This window comes from Pongo pygmaeus, chromosome 2 (assembly GCF_028885625.2).
Source record: "Pongo pygmaeus isolate AG05252 chromosome 2, NHGRI_mPonPyg2-v2.0_pri, whole genome shotgun sequence".
NCBI lineage: Eukaryota > Metazoa > Chordata > Mammalia > Primates > Hominidae > Pongo > Pongo pygmaeus.
The window spans coordinates 116,734,236-116,756,096 of record NC_085930.1 but is presented as its reverse complement, the minus strand read 5'-3'; the positions used below and the strand labels follow the sequence as shown (position 1 = coordinate 116,756,096).

The 21,861-nt window shown below is 41.4% G+C and overlaps 1 non-coding gene and 1 pseudogene across 1 annotated transcript; one reads left to right on the top strand and one right to left on the bottom strand.

Moving 5' to 3' along the window:
* Nucleotides 1-2,164: 2,164 nt before the first annotated feature.
* Nucleotides 2,165-2,290, bottom strand: LOC129034429 (U6atac minor spliceosomal RNA). Its single transcript, XR_008501906.1, has one exon. It is a non-coding gene; the product is annotated as a U6atac minor spliceosomal RNA (small nuclear RNA).
* A 7,990-nt stretch (nucleotides 2,291-10,280) lies between these two features.
* On the top strand, nucleotides 10,281-10,825 carry LOC129033119 (protease-associated domain-containing protein 1-like; annotated as a pseudogene).
* Nucleotides 10,826-21,861: the final 11,036 nt, after the last annotated feature.

Here is a 21,861-nt window from a genome sequence, read left to right as displayed (position 1 = left end):
CATGATCATGCAACTAACTGCACTCCAGCCTGTGCAACAGAGCAAGACCTTGCCTCTAAAAAAAGTAAATAAAATGGTTAAAATGGAAATTTTTATATTATGTGTATTTTACCACGATAAAAAAAATGAAAGAAAACTGGTCTAGCTTTATTAATATGAGACAAAACAGAATTTAGGACAAAAAAATTAGAGAGGAACACTTAATTATGATAAAAGCTTCAAGTCATCAGGAATAATTAACACTAGTACAAAATATGTATGTACCAAATATTATTGCCTTGACATGTATAAAGCAAAAGCTGTCTGAATCATGAAGAGAAACTCACAATGCTTGTGGGAGATTTGAACAAAATTATCTCAGTAACTGATAGAACAAGCAGCCAAAAATTTTCTTTCGGCCGGGCGCGGTGGCTCATGCCTGTAATCCCAGCACTTTGGGAGGCCAAGGCGGGCAGATCACGAAGTCAGGAGTTCGAGACCAGCCTGGCCAACACAGCGAAACTCTGTCTCTACTAAAAAATACAAAAAATTAGCTGGTCGTGGTGGCAGGCACCTGTAATCCCAGCTACTCGAGAGGCTGAGGCAGGAGAATCGCTTGAACCCGAGAGGCAGAGGTTGCAAGGAGCCTAGATCACACCATTACGCTACAGCCCGGGTGACAGTGCGAGACTCTGTCTCAAAAAAAAAAAAAAAAAATTTTTTCACATCAGGATGAGAAAACTCATACAAAGATCTTCCTAGCAGCACTATTCATGACAGCCTCAAACTGGAACCGAACTATTAATAAATATCTATCACTAGTAGAAGAGATATACATATTGTATTATATTAATCCAATGTAATACTGAACAGCAATGGAAATGAATGAACTGTAGGTACATCCAACAACATGGATGAATTTCAAAACATAATGCTAAGCAAATAAAGCCAGACTCAAAATAATATATGCTGTATTATTCCATTTATGTGAAGCTCAAAAATAAGCAAACTAAATTATATGTGTAGAGAAGCGTATTTATTTGATAACATTATTTTTATAAAGCAAGAAAGTTATTTCCATAAAATTCAGAATTGTGGATATTTCTTTTTTTTTTTTTTTTTGAGACAGAGTCTCATTCTGTTGCCAGGCTGGAGTGCAGTGGCATGATCTCGGCTCACTGCAATCTCCGCCTCCGGGTTCGAGCGATTACCTTGCCTCAGCCTCCCTAGTAGCTGGGATTACAGGTGTGCACCACCACGCCCAGCTGACTTTTTGATTTTAGTAGAGACAGGGTTTCACCATGTTGGCCAGGATGGTCTCGATCTCCTGACCTCGTGATCCGCCCACTTCGGCCTCCCAAAGTGCTGGGATTACAGGCGTGAGCCACCGTGCCCGGCCTCTTTTTTTTTTGAGACAGAGTCTCGTAATTGTGGATATTTCTAAGAGGAAAGAGGAACATTGGAATTGGAAAGAGACCAGTGGGCCAAAGGTGGAAAACTCTGATGTAGACTTCTAAGATTTGACAAAATTTTGTTTTATGGCCTGGATGGTGGTTATATAGATATTTACTGTATAACAATTCATTAAGATACACATTTGTGTTTTTTTGTATATATGTGCTGTATTTCACAATCTTAAATGTTCCTTAATTAATTATTGGAGCACACCTTCAGAGTTGGGTGGGAAAATAATTCTGCCTAGAAATCCAAACTTAGACAAGCTAGCTATAAAGACTGAGAACAAACTAAAGCCATTCTTACACCTGTAAGGATTCAGGGTTTATCTGCTATTTATGCTATCTGAAGGAGATAATTGAATATGTTGGCCAGGAAACCAAGTGTGAGGAGTATGTAGAAAACAGAAAATGATAGTACTAATCCTGTTAATCTAATAAAAAGAAACCCCAGGATGACTGCTTGCAGTGGGGTCTGAAAGAAATCTATTCAAATTAAAACAGGAGGTCCATGTGCTCCAGAAAGATATTCTTTCTTTTTAAATATGTATATATATTTTTTATTATACTTTAAGTTCTAGGGTACATGTTCACAACGTGCAGGTTTGTTACATATGCATACATGTGCCATGTTGGTGTGCTGCACCCATTAACTCCTCATTTACATTAGGTATGTCTCCTAATGCTATCCCTTCCCCTTCCCCCCACCCCACAACAGGCCACGTTGTGTGAAAAAACGATGGTTAGATGCCACGAAGTAGGTGGCAATGCCTTAACCGTATGTGTGTTGTCAGGCCTGAGGGCCTCTTCCATCCTTGTCAAGGGGAGTACTAACCTTCTCTCCTTTCATACAACACAAAGATATTCTTAAGACTTCTAGAATAGACCCTGAACAATTTTAGAATAAGGAACTAATAGATACCAGTGCTTTCATGAAGAAGGCTTTTGCTTCTCCTAATGAGGGAAAAATTATAAAAATTCTAAGACAGGAAAGTTATGATCCAAACTTGAAATAAACTAATGTGGTATGAATTTCGGCAACTGTGGTTCTTTAAGAAAAGAGAATCCATCATACAATTTTCTTTTTCTTATTTTTTTTCTTTTTCTTTTTTTTTTTTTTGAGACAGGGTCTTACTCTGTCGCCCAGGCTGGAGTGCAGTGGTGATCTCAGCTCACTGTAACCTCTGCCTCCCGGGGTCAAGTGATTCTCATGCCTCAGCCTCCCAAGCAGCTGGGATTACAGGTGCCCACCACAACACTCGGCTAATTTTTGTATTTTTTAGTAGAGACAGGGTTTCACCATGTTGGTCAGGCTGGTCTTGAACTCCCGAACTCAAGTGATCTGCCCACCTCAGCCTCCCAAAGTGCTGGGATTACAGGCATGAGCCACCGCGCCTGGCCCATCATAGAATTTTCTAGGAATATTGTCCTTTGAGAGGTCTAGGGTGATGACATAATTATAGAGGAAAACATAATGTCATAACAATTTAATATTTTTATTAATTTTAAATTTGTGTCATCGACCTACAGACAAAGGATGGGGGTTCAGGTATGATTTCTGAACAGAATGTAAATTTTCAACCTCAACAATGTAAATATCAAAGTGAAGCTCACAGAAACCAGAAGGTAGAAGTAGGAAAAGAGATGGAGGCAAGGGTAGGGGAAAAAAGTCAAGAGACATTAGTGAAAATTGACAGAATTAAAAACAAATAGTTTAAGAACAGAATCTAAATGTATAAAAGTAACCAATGGAAAGAAAACCAATGATACAACAAAAGTCATGGTAAAAAGAAGAAAAGGAGAAATGAGGTGGTATTAATTAGTTAAATCCTTATTAATCATAATAAGCAATAAGTAGACAATGCCTACAGTTGATAAATTAAGAATTAGCAATATACAGAAATATATATGAAACCAAAATAACTAATGAAAGAAAAGGAGGTTGGGCATGGTGGCTCATGCCTGTAATCCCAGCACTTTGGGAGGCAGAGGCAGGCAGATCATTTGAGTCCTGGAGTTTGAGACCAGCCTAAGCGACGTAGTGAGACCTCATCGCTACAAAAAACAGAAAAATTAGCTGAGTGTGGTGGTGCATGCCTGTATTCCCAGTTACTTCAGAGGCTGAGGCAGGAGAATCAGTTGAGCCCAGAAGGTGGAAGCTACAGTGAGCCAACAGAGTGAGACTATCTCAAAAAAAATTAAAAAAAAAAAAATGAAGAAGAAAGGAAGGAAGGAAAGGAGGGAGGGAGGGAGCGCGGGCGGTGGGGAGGAGGAGGAGAAGAGAAGGAGTGAGAGGAGTGGAGAAGCAGCGGGAGGAGGAGAAGGATAAAAGGTTACAAGTGGTTGTTACTAGGAATGGGGGATAAGAGAAGTGGGTAATGGCACTGAAGCTTTTTATTATGTCTTTCAGCATTCTCTGATTGTTCTTAAACCATCAACAGATCTGAGTATGTAGACTAAAAGGGAATATTTGGTGAAGAGATCTTCTTTCACTATTGTACACTTTCTATGGACATGTTCATGTCCGCTGCCTGGCAGGTACCATTCATTAAGTAGGCCCCTGTTGCCAAGGAAACCAGCTCTTCACTGATACCAAAGATAATGCAGAGGCCTGCTGCTCACCAAGCAACCTTCCTCATGAGCTATGCCCCTACCTTCCTGAACTGTCTCTTGCCCGTGTGATACTGTCATGCTGCACGAAGCTTACACTTGCTATCTCTCACTTCCCTCTTAGTCACCTGTGATGCTGGCTAAGGGAGCTAGGCCAGTCAGCAGTGACCTGTTGCCCTTGGTTTATTATTAGCAACCTGTTCACAAGAAATGAACTTCTGTTGTTTTATAAATGATATGCATCACAGAACACAGAATAATATCAAAACCACATTAGTTTTTTCATACTTGCTTCATTGACCCCAGGGGAAGAGGGGAGAGCAGGGAGAGGACTTTCTCTTTTTTTAAATACTAGTTATGTTGAGGTATAAAGAACATATACTAAGTTCACAGACCTTAAGTATACAGTTTGATGAGTTTTGGCAAATATATATACCTGTGGAACCAACACCTCAATCAAGATATAAATCTTACATCAGCCAGGCGCGGTGGCTCATGCCTGTAATCCTAGCACTTTGGGAGGCCAAGGCAGGTGGATCATGAGGTCAGGAGATTGAGACCATCCTGGCTCTCTACTAAAAATACAAAAAATTAGCCAGGCGTGGTGGCACGTGCCTGTAGTCCCAGCTACTCAGGAGGTTGAGGACTCAGGAGGTTGAGGCAGGAAAATTGCTTGAACCTAGGAGGCAGAGGTTGCATTGAGCCGAGACAGCACCACTGCACTCCAGCCTGGGCAACAGAGAGAGAGACTCTGTCTCAAAAAAAAAAAAAAAAAAAAAAATACATCGACCCAGAAAGTTCCTTCTGTCAGTAGCAGTTCATGCCCCCATGCCCCCAACCCTTGGCCTCCCTGCCTTCCCATCTCCACTCCCAACCCTCACTGCTCTGATTCTATCACCATTGTTTAGATTCTTCTGCTGTTGATCTTCATAAAACCAGTATATTTCCTTTTGTGTCTGGTTTATTTTCCTCAGAATAATGTTGTTAACATTTATCCATATTGTTTTGTGTATCAGCCATTTCTTCCAGCTTAGTACTCTATTGTATGGATAGAGCCTATTTTGTTTACCCATTTCCTGTTGACAGACATTTGGTTTGTTCCCAGTTTTGGGTTATAATGAATAAAGCTGCTATGAACATTCTTGAACGATGAACATTTTTGTGGACATATGTTTTGATTTTTTTGTGTAAATACCTAGGAGTGAAATTATTGAGGTATGGTATAGGTTTATGCTTAACTTTATAGAGTACTTAAACTTGATTCTTTTATTTAAAATTGTGATAAAATACACATAACATAAAATGAACCGTCTTAACTGTTAACTGTACAGTGCAGTGGTATTAAGCACATTCACATTGTTGCACAACCATCACCACCATCCACCTGCAGAACTATTTTTATCTTGCAAAACTGGAACTCTGAATCAGGTGCGGTGGCTCACAACTGTAATCTCAGCACTTTGAGAGGCTGAAGTAGGAGGATCGCTTCAGCCCAGGAGTTTGAGACCAGCTGGGGCAATATAGTGAGACGTTGTCTCTATAAAAACAAAATAAAAATAGACCAGGCACGATGGCTCACGCCTGTAATCCCAGCACTTTGGGAGGCCACAGCGGGCAGATTGCCTGAGCTCAGGAGTTCAAGACCAGCCTGCCCAACATGGTGAAACCCCATCTGTACTAAAAATACAAAAAATTAGCTGGGCGTGGTGGCGCGTGCCTGTAGTCTCGGTTACTCTGGAGGCTGCAGCAGGAGAATCGTTTGAACCTAGGAGGCGGAGGTTGCAGTGAGCCGAGATCGTGCCACTGCACTACAGCCTGGGCAACAGAGTGAGACTCTATCTCAAAAAAATAAAATAGCCGGGCGCGGTGGCTCACGCCTGTAATCCCAGCACTTTGGGAGGCCGAGGCAGGCAGATCACGAGGACAGGAGATTGAGACCATCCTGGCTAACACGGTGAAACCCCATCTCTACTAAAAATACAAAAAAATTAGCTGTAGTCCCAGCTACTCAGGAGGCTGAGGCAGGAGAATGGCCTGAACCCGTAAGGCGGAGCTTGCAGTGGGCCGAGATCATGCCACTGCACTCCAGCCTGGGCGACAGAGCGAGACTCCGTCTCAAAAAATAAATAAATAAATAAATGAAATAAAATAAAATAAAATAAAAATAGCCGAGTATAGTGATACACGTCTGTAGTCCCAGCTACTCAGGAAGCTGAGGTGGGAGGGTCGCTTGAGCCCAGGAGTTGAAGGCTGCAGTGAGCTTTGAGCGTGCCATTGTACTCTCCCTGGGTGACAAAGCAAGGCCCTATCTAAAACAAACAAACAAACAAACAAAAAACCCCAAAACTGGAACTCTGTATCTATTAAACAGTAATCTCTCATTGAGTGGTGTTAAGAGTAAAATTTTTTTTAACAAAAGAAAAAAGTAAAAAGTAAATTTTGAAAAAAGAATTAAAAAAAAAATCTCCATTACCCCCTCCCCCAGCCCCTGGCAACCACCATTCTACTTTCTGTCTCTCTGAATTTGACTACTGCACATAACCTTATATAGGTGGAATCAAACAGTATTTGTCTTTTTGTGACTGACTTATTTCACTTAGGATAGTGCCCTCAGCTTTTAAAAGGAAAGACATTTTGATATATGCTACAACATAATATTCCACTGTATGTACATACCAAATTTTATTAACGATTTCATCTGTCAATGAACATTTGGGTTGCTTCCACCTTTTGTCTATTGTGAATAATGCTGCCGCGAACACGTTTAAGTCCTTGCTTTCACTTTTTTGTGTATACACCCAGAAGTTGAAATGCTGGATTATATGTAATTCTATTTTTAATACGAGTGACTGCCATACTGTTTTCTATAGTGGCTGCACCGTTTTACGTTCCCACTAAGAGAACATGAGTGTTCCAGTTTCACCATATCCTCACCAACACTTATTTTCTGTTTTGTTGGTGGTAGCCATCCTACTGGATGTAAACTTTATTCATTTTTCAAACCTTTTTAATATGGAATTTTCAAACACACACAAAAGATGAGAGATCTCCAGGTACCCACCACAAGCTTTAATAATGATTAACATTTGGTAGCAGGTGGACAAAGATATACCTTCTCTATAGCAGCTATAAGATCAGGGACAAACAGAGATCTATTTGGAACTGCCAACTAAGAATGGTGTTTTGTAGGCTGACTGATGAATAAGGTTAGATAACTAATAGCCAGTCTTTCAGCCTGTGCTCAAGGGATAGGACAACAATAAAGCATAGTTGGTGAAGGAGCAGCAGAGAAAGGTCACAATCGATAGGCCATAAGAGAACCCTCACTATCACTTACCATTCAGACCATTCGCTTCATATTCTAACAAGTTATTTTCCTTTCATAAAAGGAAGCTGAAGCTTTTATTTGGGTTTGTGGTGTGTGTGATCCATGAGAGGGGACTCAACCAGGTGCTATGTGTGAGTAGTACTTAATCCGACAGTATTAGTGGGCTGGCGGGCTTTCCTGATTACATGGGAACCCTAGAAACCCAAGCCAAGCACAAAAGCCAAGACTGAATTCTCCAGTAAGTCACCTGGTAGCCTTGACATGCTCATGCTTAAAAAAGAGCCAGTGACCTGTTAATAGGAAGCTCCTGAAATGAGTCCTCTAAACATCTGCAAGTATGGTCAGCTACACCTGAGCTGAGACTTGCCTGTTTCCCTGCCAGGAAATCATGGGCTCAGAAATGGCAGGCACCATGTGTGTTAACTATATTTCCTTATTTGCTGTCTTCTTGATGTTCCAGCATCAGGTGCCTCTTTGACCTAAGAGACTTCCCCTCTTAGGACTAGCTAATTCCTAGAAATATCAAACCACTCCCCTGTAAGCATGCCATTCCTATGCAAACCAACCAATCCAGAGCCCATACTCTAAACCACTTCCTTTACCTGGCTCTTCCATACCAGAGGGCAATGTTCCTCTGTCCTAATCATTCCCAGGGCTAGATACCAGATAACTACAAATGCTACTTGACTTATGGTGGGGTTACATCCTAATAAACCCATCATAAGTTGAAAATATCATAAGTCAAAAGTACATTTAAATCAGGTGTGGTGGCACATGCCTGTAGTCCCAGCTACTTGGGAGGCTGAGACAGGAGGATCACTTGAGGCTGTGGTGCACTATGATCATGCCTGTGAATAGCCACTGCACCCCAGCCTGGGCAATAGAGTGAGACCTCATACCTTAAAAAAAAATTAAAAAACAAGCTCTCACCAGTCGAAGATGAGGCAACATAAGCAATAAGCACTAAAAAGAATAATGACTGCAAACCAAAATAAATAAAAAGATAAAAGTCCACAAGTTTATAAATAAAAGGTTTTATTTAAAAGCCCACAAGGAAAAAAGAGGAGAGAAACGCTAACTCCTAACTCTGAAAATTAGTAATTAAAGGGAAAGAAGCCTTCAACAATATTTTTCTTTTTTTCTGAGATAAAGTCTTGCTCTGTCGCTCAGGCTGAAATAAAGTGGCATAATCACAGCTCACTGCACCCTCGAACTCCTGGGCTTAAGCAATTCTCCTGCCTCAGCCTCCCAAGTGGCTTGGACTACAGGTGTGTGCCTCCACACTTGGCTGATTTTAAATGTTTTGTAGAGATGGGGTCTCACTATATTGCCCAGGCTGGTCTCCAACTCCTGGGCTCAAGCAAAACTCCCACCTCAGCCTCCCAAGTAGCCAGGGCCATAGGTGTGCACCACCATGCCCAGCTAATTTTCCTTTTTTCCATTTTGTAGAGATGGGGTCTCACCATGTTGCCCAAGCTGTTCTCCAACTCCTGAGCTCAGACAATCCTCCCGCCTCGGCCTCCCAGGTGTGAGCCACCATGCCTGGCCAAAAATTTTTTAATGAAGGCCCCCTGGGGCCAGGCACTGGTTTGGGCACTGAAGATTCAGCAGTAAAGTAAAATAAATTTCCTCATTGATCTTGTCAGTGACTCCTTTGCATGCTTGCTTCACACTATATTTCAAGGTAACCAAATAGTTGTAGTTAGAAAAAGTTCCATCTTACAGAAAACTTTCAGCTAATAAATGTAGAGGGAATGATAAAGTTAGAAAAATAACTATATTTTAAGTCCTAATGAAACAACAGACCCACACAACAATGACCAACGGATGAAAAATATCAGGTAAAAACACTTATACGGAACCTGTCAATGGCAAGATTGGTCTGTAACCACCTGAAACCACTGACCAATCTCGGCATTACTAAAACAGGGCTGACCAGATAGTCTGTGATTCTGATGTAAAGCAATAAGAAGTACATAGCACCACCTTTTCAGTAGCCAAAACAGTTAAACCTGAATCTAATCAAGCCTTTAGAATTACCTTCACGATTGGATGAAATATGGAGAGCAGAGGAACAAATTCAACAGCACAAAAAGGAAGAAAACAGATTTAAATCTAGAGTGTGCCACGTTCTACAAAACTGAGCTGGTTTCTTCGTCAAGACAATAGCATGGAAAAAAATGGGAAGTAGGCAAAGGGACTCCTCTGGATTGAATGAAATTTAAGAGACACAATAGCCAAGTATGATGTGTGGACCTTGTTTGGATCTAGATTTGAAGAAATCGATTGTAAAAAGTCATTTTTGAAAACAAATAGGGAAATCTGAATATGGGCTAGGCATTAGTTTTTGCCAAAGAATTATTATTAGGTGTGATAATGGTACTGTAATTATGTTAAGATTGTAATTATTTATGTTGTTTTTAGAGATAAAAATAAGACCTTCAGTGCTGAAGAAGGGCACAGTGGCACACGGCACAGCACAGCATCTACATCATCAGTCAAATAAGATTTCTTTTTTTTTTTTTGAGACAGAGTCTCGGTCTGTCGCCAGGCTGGAGTGCAGTGGTACGATCTCGACTCACTGCAACCTCTGCCTCCCGGGCTCAAGCAATTCTCCTGCCTCAGCCTCCCGAGTAGCTGGGATCACAGGGGTGTGCCACCATGCCCGGCTAATTTTTTTTGTATTTTTAGTAGATACGGGGTTTCACCATGTTGGCCAGGCTGGTCTTGAACTCCTGACCTCAGGTAATCTACCCGCCTCGGCCTCCCAAAGTGCTGGGATTATAGGCGTGAGCCACCGTGCCAGGCCCAGTCAAATAAGAATTCAAGGCAGCTGTCAGGCTAAAGTTCGGCGAGCGACGCAGGGCTGGGCGGCCGGAGGAAATGCGGAGCCGGGCCGGGCCCTGGAGATGGTCCCCGTCGCCGCGGGCTGGTGTTGTCTCGTGCTCTGGCTTCCCACGGCTTCCATATCCATGATTATTTGTACTTTCAAGTGCTGAGTCCTGGGGACATTCGATACATCTTCACAGCCACACCTGCCAAGGACTTACAAGGTATGAGCAGATTCGCCTTGTCCCTGCTGAACCTCCAGAGGCCTGCAGGGAACTCAGCAGGTTTCTTCATCCAGGACCAGATAGCTCTGGTGGAGAGTGGGGGCTGCTCCCTCCTCTCCAAGACTCGGATGGTCCAAGAGCATGGCGGGCAGCCGTGATCATCTCTGACAATGCGGTTAACAATGACAGCTTCTATGTGGCAATGATCCAGGACAGTACCCAGCGCACAGCTGACATCTCCGCCCTCTTTCTTCTCAGCCTAGAGGCTACATGATCCGCCGCTCCCTGGAACAGCATGGGCTGCCATGGGCCATCATTTCCATCCCAGTCAATGTCACCAGTATCCCCACCTTTGAGCTGCAGCAACCGTCCTGGTCCTTCTGGTAGAAGAGTTTGTCCCACATTCCAGCCAGGGAAGGGGATGGGAGATGGGAAGGGGAAACCCAGGAATTTTGCTATTTAGAATTTGGGAATAGCATTTGGGGACAAGTGGAGCCAGGTAGAGGAAAAGGATTTGGGCGTTGCTAGGCTCAAAGAGGGAAACCACACCACTGGCCTTCCCTTTCCCAGGGCCCCCAAGGGTGTCTCAGAAGAGGCAAGAGACAGGCCCCAGGGCTTCGGGATAGAACCTGAAACAAAAGGCGCTGAAGGTAGGTGGCCTGAGAGCCATCTGTGACCTGTCACATCTCACCTAGCTCTAGCCTCCCCTACCCAGGGTCTCTGCACAGCGACCTTCACAGCAGTTGTTGGAGTGGTTTAAAGAGCTGGTGTTTGGGGACTCAATAAACCCTCATTGCCTTTTTAGCAATAATTTTAAAAAAAAGGCAATAAAAGGCATAATATAGGTTCTAGAAATTTATATTTATAATGGGTTTGATGTACAATAAAGATATATTAGTTATTAAACAAGGTATAAAAATACTCAATTCAAGGATATGGAAAAATAATCTAATGAAAAAAATAACAAACTAGGAAGAATTAATTTTAAAAAGCAGAAGTCAATGAAATAGAAAATAATAATACTGATATATACGCTGGGTGTGGTGGCTCATGCCTGTAATCCCAGCAATTTAGGAGGCCAAGGCAGGAGGATTGCTTGAGCCTAGGAGCTGGAGAACAGCCTGGGCAATATAGGAAGACGCCATCTCTACAAAAAATTTAACATCAGCCAGACATGGAGGTGTGCACCTGTAGACCCAGCTGCAGGGGAGGATCACTTGAGCCCAGGATCCTGAAGCTGCAGTGTGCCGTGTCTGCACCACTGCACTACAGCCTGGGTGACAGAGGGAGACCCTGTCAGGAAGGAAAGAAGAGAGGAAGGAAGGAAATAATAGTATATAAATGAAGGAACAAATTCTTTTAAAAAGACAAAAATAATCTGTGGTGAGCCTAATTAAGAAAAAGAGAAAGCCCATGAGAGAGGGAGCATAACCTGAGTTATAGAGAAAACAAAAATGCTACAAATAACTCCATAAATTTGAAAACCTTAATGAAAAACTCCCTAGGAAAATTTGTTAAAATTGAAATTAATTCAATATGTGTAAGATAGAAGAAATGGAAAAGTTGTCAAACAACTACCTAAAGTGAAGCTGGGTGTGGTGGCTGACACCTGTAATCCCAGCACTTTGGGAGGTTGGGGGCGAGAGGATCATTTGAGCTCAGGAGTTCAAGACCAGCCTGGGCAACATGGCAAAAACCCCATCTCCACCAAAAAAAAAACATTAAAATTAGCTGGGTGTGGTAGAGTGTGCCTGTAGTTCCAGCTACTAAGGAGGCTGTGGTAGGAGGATCACTTGAGCCTGGAGGTCAAGGCTGCAGTGAGTTGTGATTATCCCACTGCATAGCCTGGGTGACAGAGCGAGACCCTGTCTCAAAAAAACCAAACCAAAATAAACCGAAAAAAAAAACCTAAAGTGACACCATTCTTATTCTTTCTTAAAAAATGAATTATTGGCCGGGCGCGGTAGCTCACGCCTGTAATCCCAGCACTTTGGGAGGCCGAGGCAGGCAGATTATGAGGTCAGGAGATCGAGACCATCCTGGCTAACACGGTGAAAGCCTGTCTCTACTAAAAATACAAAAAATTAGCCAGGCGTGGTGGCGGACACCTGTAGTCCCAGCTACTAGGGAGGCTGAGGCAGGAGAATGGCGTGAACCCGGGAGGCGGAGCTTGCAGTGAGCCGAGATCATGCCACTGCACTCCAGCCTGGGTGACAGAGCAAGACTCCGTCTCAAAAAAAAAAAAAAAATTATTTTACTGATGTATAATCGGTATACATAGATTTGGAGTACATGTGATTTATAAAGTTCAAATTGGTGTACTTGGGACATCCATCACCTTAAATATTTGTCTTTTCTTTACACTGGAAACATCCAAGCTATTCTCTTCTAGCTACTTTGAAATGTACAAGATTACTGTAAACTATCAAACACTAGGTCATATTTCTTCTATAAAACCATATATTTGTATCAGTTGATCAACTTCTCTTCCTCCTCTCCTCCTGATACCTTTCCTGGCCTCTGGTAACCATAAATCTACTCTCTATCTTCATGAGATCCAATTTTTTAGTTTCCACATATGAGTAAGAGCATGTGATATTTGTCTTTCTGTGCTTGACTTATTTCATTTAGCATGATGACCTTTAATTCCATGTTGCTACAAATGACAGGATTTCATTTTTTATGGCTGAATAATATTCTATTTTGTATATGTACCACATACACATTTTTTTTCCTTTTCTTTTCTTTTCTTTTTTTTTTTTGAGATGGAGTCTCACTCTGTTGCCCAGGCTGGAGTGCAGTGGTACCATCTCGGCTCACTGCAAGCTCTGCCTCCTGGGTTCACGCCATTCTCCTGCCTCAGCCTCCTGAGTAGATGGGACTACAGGCGCCCACCACAACGCCCAGCTAGTTTTTTTTGTTTTGTTTTGTTTTTGTTTTTTGTATTTTTAGTAGAGACGGGGTTTCACCGTGTTAGCCAGGATGGTCTCGATCTCCCGACCTTGTGATCTGCCCACCCTGGCCTCCCAAAGTGCTGGGATTACAGGCGTGAGCCACCATGTCTGGCCCACATCCACATTTTCTTTACCTATTCATCCATTGATGAGCACTTTGATTCCATATTTGAGCTATTGTGAGTAGTGCTGCAACAAACATGAGAGTGCAGATACCTCTTTGGTATACTGATTTTCTTTCTTTTGGATATACGCTCAGTAGTGGAATTGCTGGATCATATGGTAGTTCTAGTTTTAGTTTTTTGAAGAAACTCCATACTGTTCTCCATAGTGACTGTACTAATTTACATTCCCACCAACAGTGTACAAGGGTTCCCCTTTCTCCACATCCTCACTAGCATCCGTTATTGCCTGTTGTTTTGATAAAAGCCATTTTAACTGTGGTAAGCTGACATCTCATTGTAGTTTTGATTTGCATTTACCTAACGATTAGTGATGTTGAGCACTTCTTCATGTACCTGTTGGCCATTTGTATGTCTTCTTTTGAGAACTGTCTATTCAGATCTTTTGTCCATTTTTAAATCGGATTTTTTTTTTCTATTTGTTTGAGCTCCTTGTATATTCTGGTCACTAACTCCTTGTTAGATGGGTAGTTTGCAAATATTTTCTCCTATTCTGTGGGTTGTCTCTTTAGTTTGTTGATTGTTTCCTTTGCTGTGCCACTTCTTAGCTTGATGTAAGCTCACTTGTCTACTTTTGCTTTGGTTGCCTGTGCCGTTGAGGTCTTATACAAAAAAATATTTGCCCTGACCACTGTCCTGAAGAAGAAACTGTCTCCAGTTTCTTCTAACAGTTTCACATTAGACTTAGGTCTTTTTTTTTTCTTTTAAAACGGAATCTCGCCCTGTTGCCCAGGCTGGAGTCCAATGGTGCAATCTTGGCTCACTGCAACCACGGCCTGTGGGTTCACGCCATTCTCCTGCCTCAGCCTCCCGAGTAGCTGGGACTACAGGTGTACGCCATCATGCCCAGATAATTTTTTGTATTTTCAGTAGAGATGGGGTTTCACCATGCTGGCCAGGCTGGTCTCGAACTCCTGACATCGTGATCTGCCCGCCTCAGCATCCCAAAGTGCTGGGATTACAGGTGTGAGCCACCATGCCCGGCCCAGACTTAGGTCTTTAATCAATTTTGATGTGATCTTTTTTTTGGTATGGTGAGAGATAGTTTAGTTTACTTCTTCTGCATATAGTTATCCAGTTTTCCCAGTAACACTTATTGAAGAGACTGTCTTTTTCCCATTGTATATTCTTGGTACCTTTGTCAAAGATGAGTTGGCTGGGTGGATTTACATGAGTTCTCTATTCTGTTCCATTGGTCTATGTCTCTATTTTTATGCCAGTACCATGCTAATTTGGTTACTACAGCTTCGCAGTAAATTTTGAAGTCAGGTAGTGAAATGCCTTCAGTTTTATTCTTTTTGCTCAGGATTGTTTTGTCTATTAGGGGTCTTTTCCAGTTCCACATAAATTTTAGGATTTTTTTTTCTATTTCTGTGAAGAATGTCATTGGTATTTTCACAGGTTTTGCATTGAATTGGTAAATTGCATTGAGTAGAATTGCCATTTTATTTGAGATGGGGTCTTCATTCTGTCACCCTGTCTAGAATGCAATGGTGTGATCATGGCTCACTGTATGATCATGGTTCACTGTAGCCTTGACCTTCACTGGGCTCAAGCGATCCTCCCACTTCAGCCCCTCAAGTGGCTGGGACTGCACGTGTATACCACCACATCTAATTTTTAAAAAATTTTCTATAGAGACAGGGTCTCACTATGTTGCCCAGGCTGCTAGTGACCCTCCCACTTTGGCTTCCCAATGTGCTGGGATTACAGGTGTGAGCCATCGCATTCAGCTATCATTTTAACAATGGTAATTCTTCCAGTCCATGAACATGGAATCTCTTTTGTGTGTGTGTGTCCTCCTCAACTTCTTTTATGCTTTATAGTTGCCCTTCTATAGATCTTTCACTTCTTTGGTTAAAATGATCCCAGGTATCTGCAGCTATTGTAAATGGGATTGCATTTCTTTTCCAAATTTTTCTCTTTTGGTGTATATAAATGTTACTGTTTTTTGTATCTTGCAATTTTACTAAATTCATTTATCAGTTCTTTTTTTTTTTTTTTTGGTGAGGTCTTTAGGTTTTTCTAAATATAAGATCATGTCATCTGTGAACAAGTATAATTTAACTTCTTCCTTTTCCATTTTTTTCTTTTTTTGAGATGGAGTCTCGCTCTGTCACCCAGGCTGGAGTGCAGTGGCGCCATCTCGGTTTACTGCAACCTCTGCCTCCTGGATTCAAGTGATTCTCCTGACTCAGCCTCAGGAGTAGCTGGGATTACAGGCGCCCGCCACCATGCCTGGCTAACTTTGTATTTTTAGTACAGATGGGGTTTCACCATGATGGCCAGGCTGGTCTTGAACTCCTGACTTCAGGTAACCCACCTGTCTCGGCCTCCCAAAGTGCTGGTGTTACATGTGTGAGCCACCGTGCCCGGTCTTTCCTCTTCAATTTTGATGCCCTTTTTAAATTTTTCTTGTCTAATTGCTCTGGCCAGTCCCATTCCTTTAGAGATAAGGGTCTTGCTCTGTCATCCAGCCTGGTCTCAAACTCCTGGGCTTAAGTGATCCTCTCACCTCAGCCTCCTGAGTGGCTGGGATTACAGGCATGCACCACTGTGCCCAGCTAGTTCCATTCTTTTCAGATAAATCTTTTCAAATCCTCTAGAAACAGGTAATACTTGTGCTTTTTAAACAGTTCAGAATACACAAAATATAAAATGTTTCTAATATTTATTATATATCTAACATATTGATAATCTAAAAGAATTCTAGATTCCTAAAGGATTTCTGTATAAGCACAGAGAGATAACCTGTCTTAGCCATTGCTAGTCAGAACCAAAGAAAATACCATGAAGATTCTGAGGTCTTCCACCAAAAAAAGTTTCTTAAAAGAAACGGAGGCATGAAGGCAGTCAGGTAATGACAGCAATGACAGAATGAGAAAAGTACTGCAACAGTTCAAAAAACTGCTTTCTCTTCCTGGTTCTGCTACATAATTCAAGATAACTTTAACCACCTCTCTGGGGCCCAATTTCTTTACATTGCAAAGAAGTTGGAATAAATTATCTTTCTATGGACCCTTTAATACTCAGTTCCACAAATTCTGACTCAGAGGGTTCAGTGAGAACTCCAATAATTGGGAGGCAATAAACTCATTGGATAGCTTTGAGTAAGACGACTTTTGGTGTGCCTGTCAGTTCATATCCTCCTATAAAGTCTCCAACCTCAACCCATCTCAACCACAGGCCTGGGGGCCTGTAGCTATATATTATGGATCCTTTTAGGAAAAAGTATCTTGCTAGTCACAACTGTGTTCTCCCTTGAAGAAAAATGAGCAGGTGAAGCTACTGTTCAGAGAGAATGAAGCAGATGTGCAAATGGATCACAGACAACCATCAGGGTAGGAAATACTGCTTGCTTTACTGCTGAATCTCCAGTGCCTAGATCAGTGCCTGGCCCTAGCAGGCTTTCATCAAATAATTATTGAAGGACCACTGAATTTCATTCCCTCATGTGGCTTCCACGAGATACTTCTGTATTTCTCTAATCATTCCATTATTCCTCCCCCTTAAGCTAGCACAAGTTCCTTTCTTACAACCAGAAAGCCCTTCCAAATACATTATGATATTCTCCCCTTCATAGCCACCACTTACTTCACTACAGGTATATGTCAGGCCTCAGGAAAGACAACACCAAAGCCTGGATCACATGTCCCCACTCAGGAATACATAATTGGCACATGAGATTAGGTCGGTTGGTCAGCAGCACTAAATGTGGTGATAGACACCAATGCAGTGCATAAAGGCTGGCCGGCAGGCGAAGTGATAAGAAAGCAGACACAGAGAGGAGAGTAGACCATGGTGGTTCTGAGACATCCCTATATTTTCCTGCTATGGACTGAATGTTTGTGTCTCCCACATCCCCATTCATATGTTGAAATTCTAACATCCAACGGTATTTCGAGGTGGGGCCTTTGGCAGGCAACTAGTTCATAAATGTGGAGCCCTCATGATGGGATTAGCGCTCTTGATTGTGATGGTTTCACACATTTATGTCAAAACCAATCAAATTTTATACTTTACGTGCAGTTTCTTGTACTTCAATTGCATATGAAAGTTGTAAAAAATGTGGGGAGTTCAGTTATTAACTGATTTGTTAGAACAACCAATAATGTACCAATAATGGTACAACATTTAAGGAGGTCCCTTATGACTGTGCTATTTTGGACTTAATATCAGTACTTACTGATTTATTCCACTCTTTCCCAACTCCCTTCACCCTCTGCTCCCATAAAAGTGAACAATTATGAATGTCATAACCAAATTGGTAAACTCGGGCCGGGCATGGTGGCTCATGCCTGTAATCCCAGCACTTTGGGAGGCCAAGGCGGGTAGATCACTTGAGATCAGGAGTTCAAGACCAGCCTGGCCAACAGCCAACATGGTGAAACTCCGTCTCTACTAAAAATACAAAAAATCAGTCAGGCGTGGTGGTGCGCGTCTGTAGTCCCAGCTACTTGGGAGGCTGAAGTGGAAGAACTGCTTGAACCCAGGAGGCAGAGGTTTCAGTGAGTCGAGATCTCGCCACTGAACTCCAGCCTGGGTGACAGAGCGAGACTCAAAAAAAACAAACAAAAATTGGTAAACTCTGATTTAGAATTAGTAGAACTAGGATGCAAGATCTTACACGTTCCTCAAATTTGTCAAGGTTTTACATTTTAATTTCTAAATCCCTTCCAGGAGTTAAACATCAGTATAAATTGGGGTAACTGATTTAACACAAACCAGTGTTATAGCTTATGTCAAAACTATCTACTTAGATTACAATCTCTTTTAAAGACAAGGCCACATCATTAATTTTGATTCCCAAGTTTACAAGCACCATGTCTAGTACAGAGGAGAGTGAGAAGGAACAGGGAAAGGGATAAAGGATATGAGGTAAGATGGTAAGAAGAAAAAGGGTATGTGTGCAGAGTATGTGTGGATGCAGATTATGCAGGGTCTTGTAGGCCATGATAGACATTGGACTTTAGTCTGATTGTGATACAAAGCCATTGGTGATTTTGAGCAGACAAGTGGTATGGTCTGATTTATATGTATATACACACATACGCACATATTTTGTTTTGCTTGAGACGGAGCCTTGCTCTGTCGCCCAGGCTGGAGTGCAGTGGCATGATCTCAGCTCACTGCAACCTCCGCCTCCTGGGTTGGAGCGATTCTCCTGTCTCAACCTCCTGAGTAGCTGGGATTACAGGCATGCATCACCACACCTGGCTAATTTTTGTAGTTTTAGTAGAGATGGGGTTTCACCATATTGGCCAGGTTGGTCTCGAACTCCTGACCTTAGGTGATGCACCTGCTTCGGCTTCCCAAAGTGCTGGGATTACAGGCGTGAGCCACTGCGCCTGGCCTAATTTAAAATAAGGATCACTCTGAATGCTATGTAGAGAATAAACTATATGAGGAAAATATAGAAGCAGGGTACATACCAAAGAGTATGCCAAGAATGGGTGCACATGTTCACTGAAAGACAGATGTGATCATTTTCATAGTAACTTTATTCATAATGACCACAAGCTGGAAACAACCTAAATTTCTATCAACGGTAGAATGGGTAAGTTGTGATGTAGTCACACAATGGAATACTACACAGAAGTAAAACATGAACTGCTACTACATATAAAATGGATTACTCTCACAGATACAATGTTGAACAAGACACGGAAGAGTGCATATAATTATTTCACTTACATAAAGTTTTAAAACAGGCAAAACTAATCCGTGGTGATAAAAGGGGTTGGTGGGGGGCCTGGGGAACATAAGGACACCTACTTGAAGTGCTAGAAATATTCTACATTTTGACCTGGGTGGTGCATTCAAGGGCATATATAAAAACCCACTGAGGTGTACACTTAATATCGGTACACTTTTAAATTTTACCTCAGTAACAAGTTGAAAATATATTGGAAGAAAGCATATAAATGAAGATGTTAATCAGTGGTGTTGTCTTCCAAATATTTCTGGTTTTTCTCCCAAGTATATGTAAGGATCACACTCCTCCTAGAACTTTAATGTGGCTATGTGATTTGCTTTGGCCAATGAAAGTCCTTTAAGAGTCCTTAAGTGATTTGCCAAACTCTTTTTTCATTTCCCAAAGTTAGCACCCACACTCCTGATGGTATCTGCTTTGTCAGCCTGAGACCCAGAATGAAGGCAACTTAGAGCACAAATTGGTGAACTTTTTCTATAAAGGGCCACAGAATAAATATTTTAGGTTTTGTGAGATGTACACACTCTGTAGCAACTACTCAGCTCTGCCATTGTAGAACCAAAGTAGCCACAGATAATAAATAAATGGACAAGGCTATATTCCAGTAAAACTTTATTTAGATAAACAAGGAGCTAGACAGATTTTGCCCATGGGCCATAGTTTGATCATGGCCAACCTATGATCTAAACCAAAGTCCCTAGGCAAGTTGCAATAGAAAAGTTGTGTGAGACAGTGAGATTTTGCCTTTGTTATCCAATGGCAAGCTAGCCCATGCTGACACAGAAATTGGTCCTTTGTTTTTTAAAATGCTAAAATACTGAACACTGGCTTAATGGTTAGCTGGCAGGCATTCAGGAAACTGCTATCAGAAGATGGAAGAAATAACTTACACAAGGGTGATTTATATTATGGAAAGGTGAAACTGCCCCTTGAGACAACCTGAAAGGCAGATCATCTACCCTTTACTAAAGAAAAAGACAGAAAAACAAAATATTTTGTAGTTGCTGTTCACTGCACTTGACCAAATGTAAAGAAAAGAGATGAACTCAGAAAAGACTGGTCAGTTTGCAGGCAAAAATGAAAAGGAAGAGAATTCACAAATTCAAGTACTTACTGGGTAGGATGAGGCAACATTTTAATATCAAAAAGAAAGATAAAAATGGGAAATCCTTTAAAAAATAAATAAAAAGAGAAATCCTTTAGCCAAAAGGTTGATTAAAAGCCAGTTTTGCTGCCGGGTGCAGAGGCTCACGCGTATAACACCAACATTTTGGGAGCCCGAAACTGCTTGAGTCCAGGAGTTCGAGACTAGCCTGGGCAATATAGCAAGACCCTGTCTCCACATAAAAATACAAAAATTGGCTGGGTGTACTCATGTATACCTGTAGTCCCAGCTACTTAGGAGGCTGCAGTGGGAGAACTGCTTGAGCCAGGAAGGCAGAGATTGCATTGAGCTGAGATTGCACCTCTGCACTCCAGCCTGGGTGACAAAGTGAGACCCTGCCTCAAAAAAAAAAAAAAAAAAAAAAGCCAGTTTTGCAAATCACTGGATGACTATGACACCTACTGTTAAGATCTCTGAATGACTTAATATGCCTCAGACTAAAACTCCAACTAAGATTATACTAGTTAATCCCATAAATTGGTCAAAATGGCTTAAGGAAATAGACTAAGGGTGCGGCTTTCCCACCTAAGCCTGAAAAGCCTCAGTTACCCAGAAATTAAGTTCAGAGAGGCATGGGAACAAGAAGGCAAAGAAATACAGCAAACTTTAGAAGTATACATTAACTAGATGTCACTTTTAGGTCATCTCCCTTTGGGTGATAAGGACATTCTGCAGGTATAAAAACAAGTGAACTGAATATATAGTGACCAGAAGGGCTGAGTCAGTCTTCTACTTTGTTAAATTTACTTACTTTTAAATCCCAGAAGAGCCAAAAATCATCTGTAAAGGAAAGTAGCAAGTAAATAGCATGCCATTTTCTCCTAGTGTTGATGCCTACAAAAGGAAAAATGATTATTAACTCTTAGGCGGCATTATCTTTTTCCAATACTAAATGTAACATTTTAATCACTTAAGTATTGTTTTAGTTCATTAAATAGTTGTCTAATCTGTTCCCTCTATATGTAGGTTCCTATGGAAATTAAAAAAAATATATATATATATATATATAAAAGACACTGTCCACAAAGGGCAAAAAAATAAAATAAGATTCTATACATGGATATGCAAACTTAATATTACATAGTGGATTTGGTGTGTATATCTGGTTTTGAATCCTGAGTTTACTACTTACTGTGTTTACCAGGGAAAACCGCAATTTGTTAACCTTCTCTCCTTTCATACAACACAGAAAACCGCAATTTGTTTAACAGTCACATAATACATACTTGAGTCACATGCTAAGCACTACACTAAATTCTGGGAACACAACAATGAGGTCCCTAGTTACAAAGAACTTATCTTCATTTTTCAATTAGTAATATGTGGATAAAAGTTACCCAATGGACAGTCTAAGGCAGAATGACTGTGAAGGTCAAATAAGACTGTGAAAGAGCTTCAAAAATTGTAAAACACTACACAAATA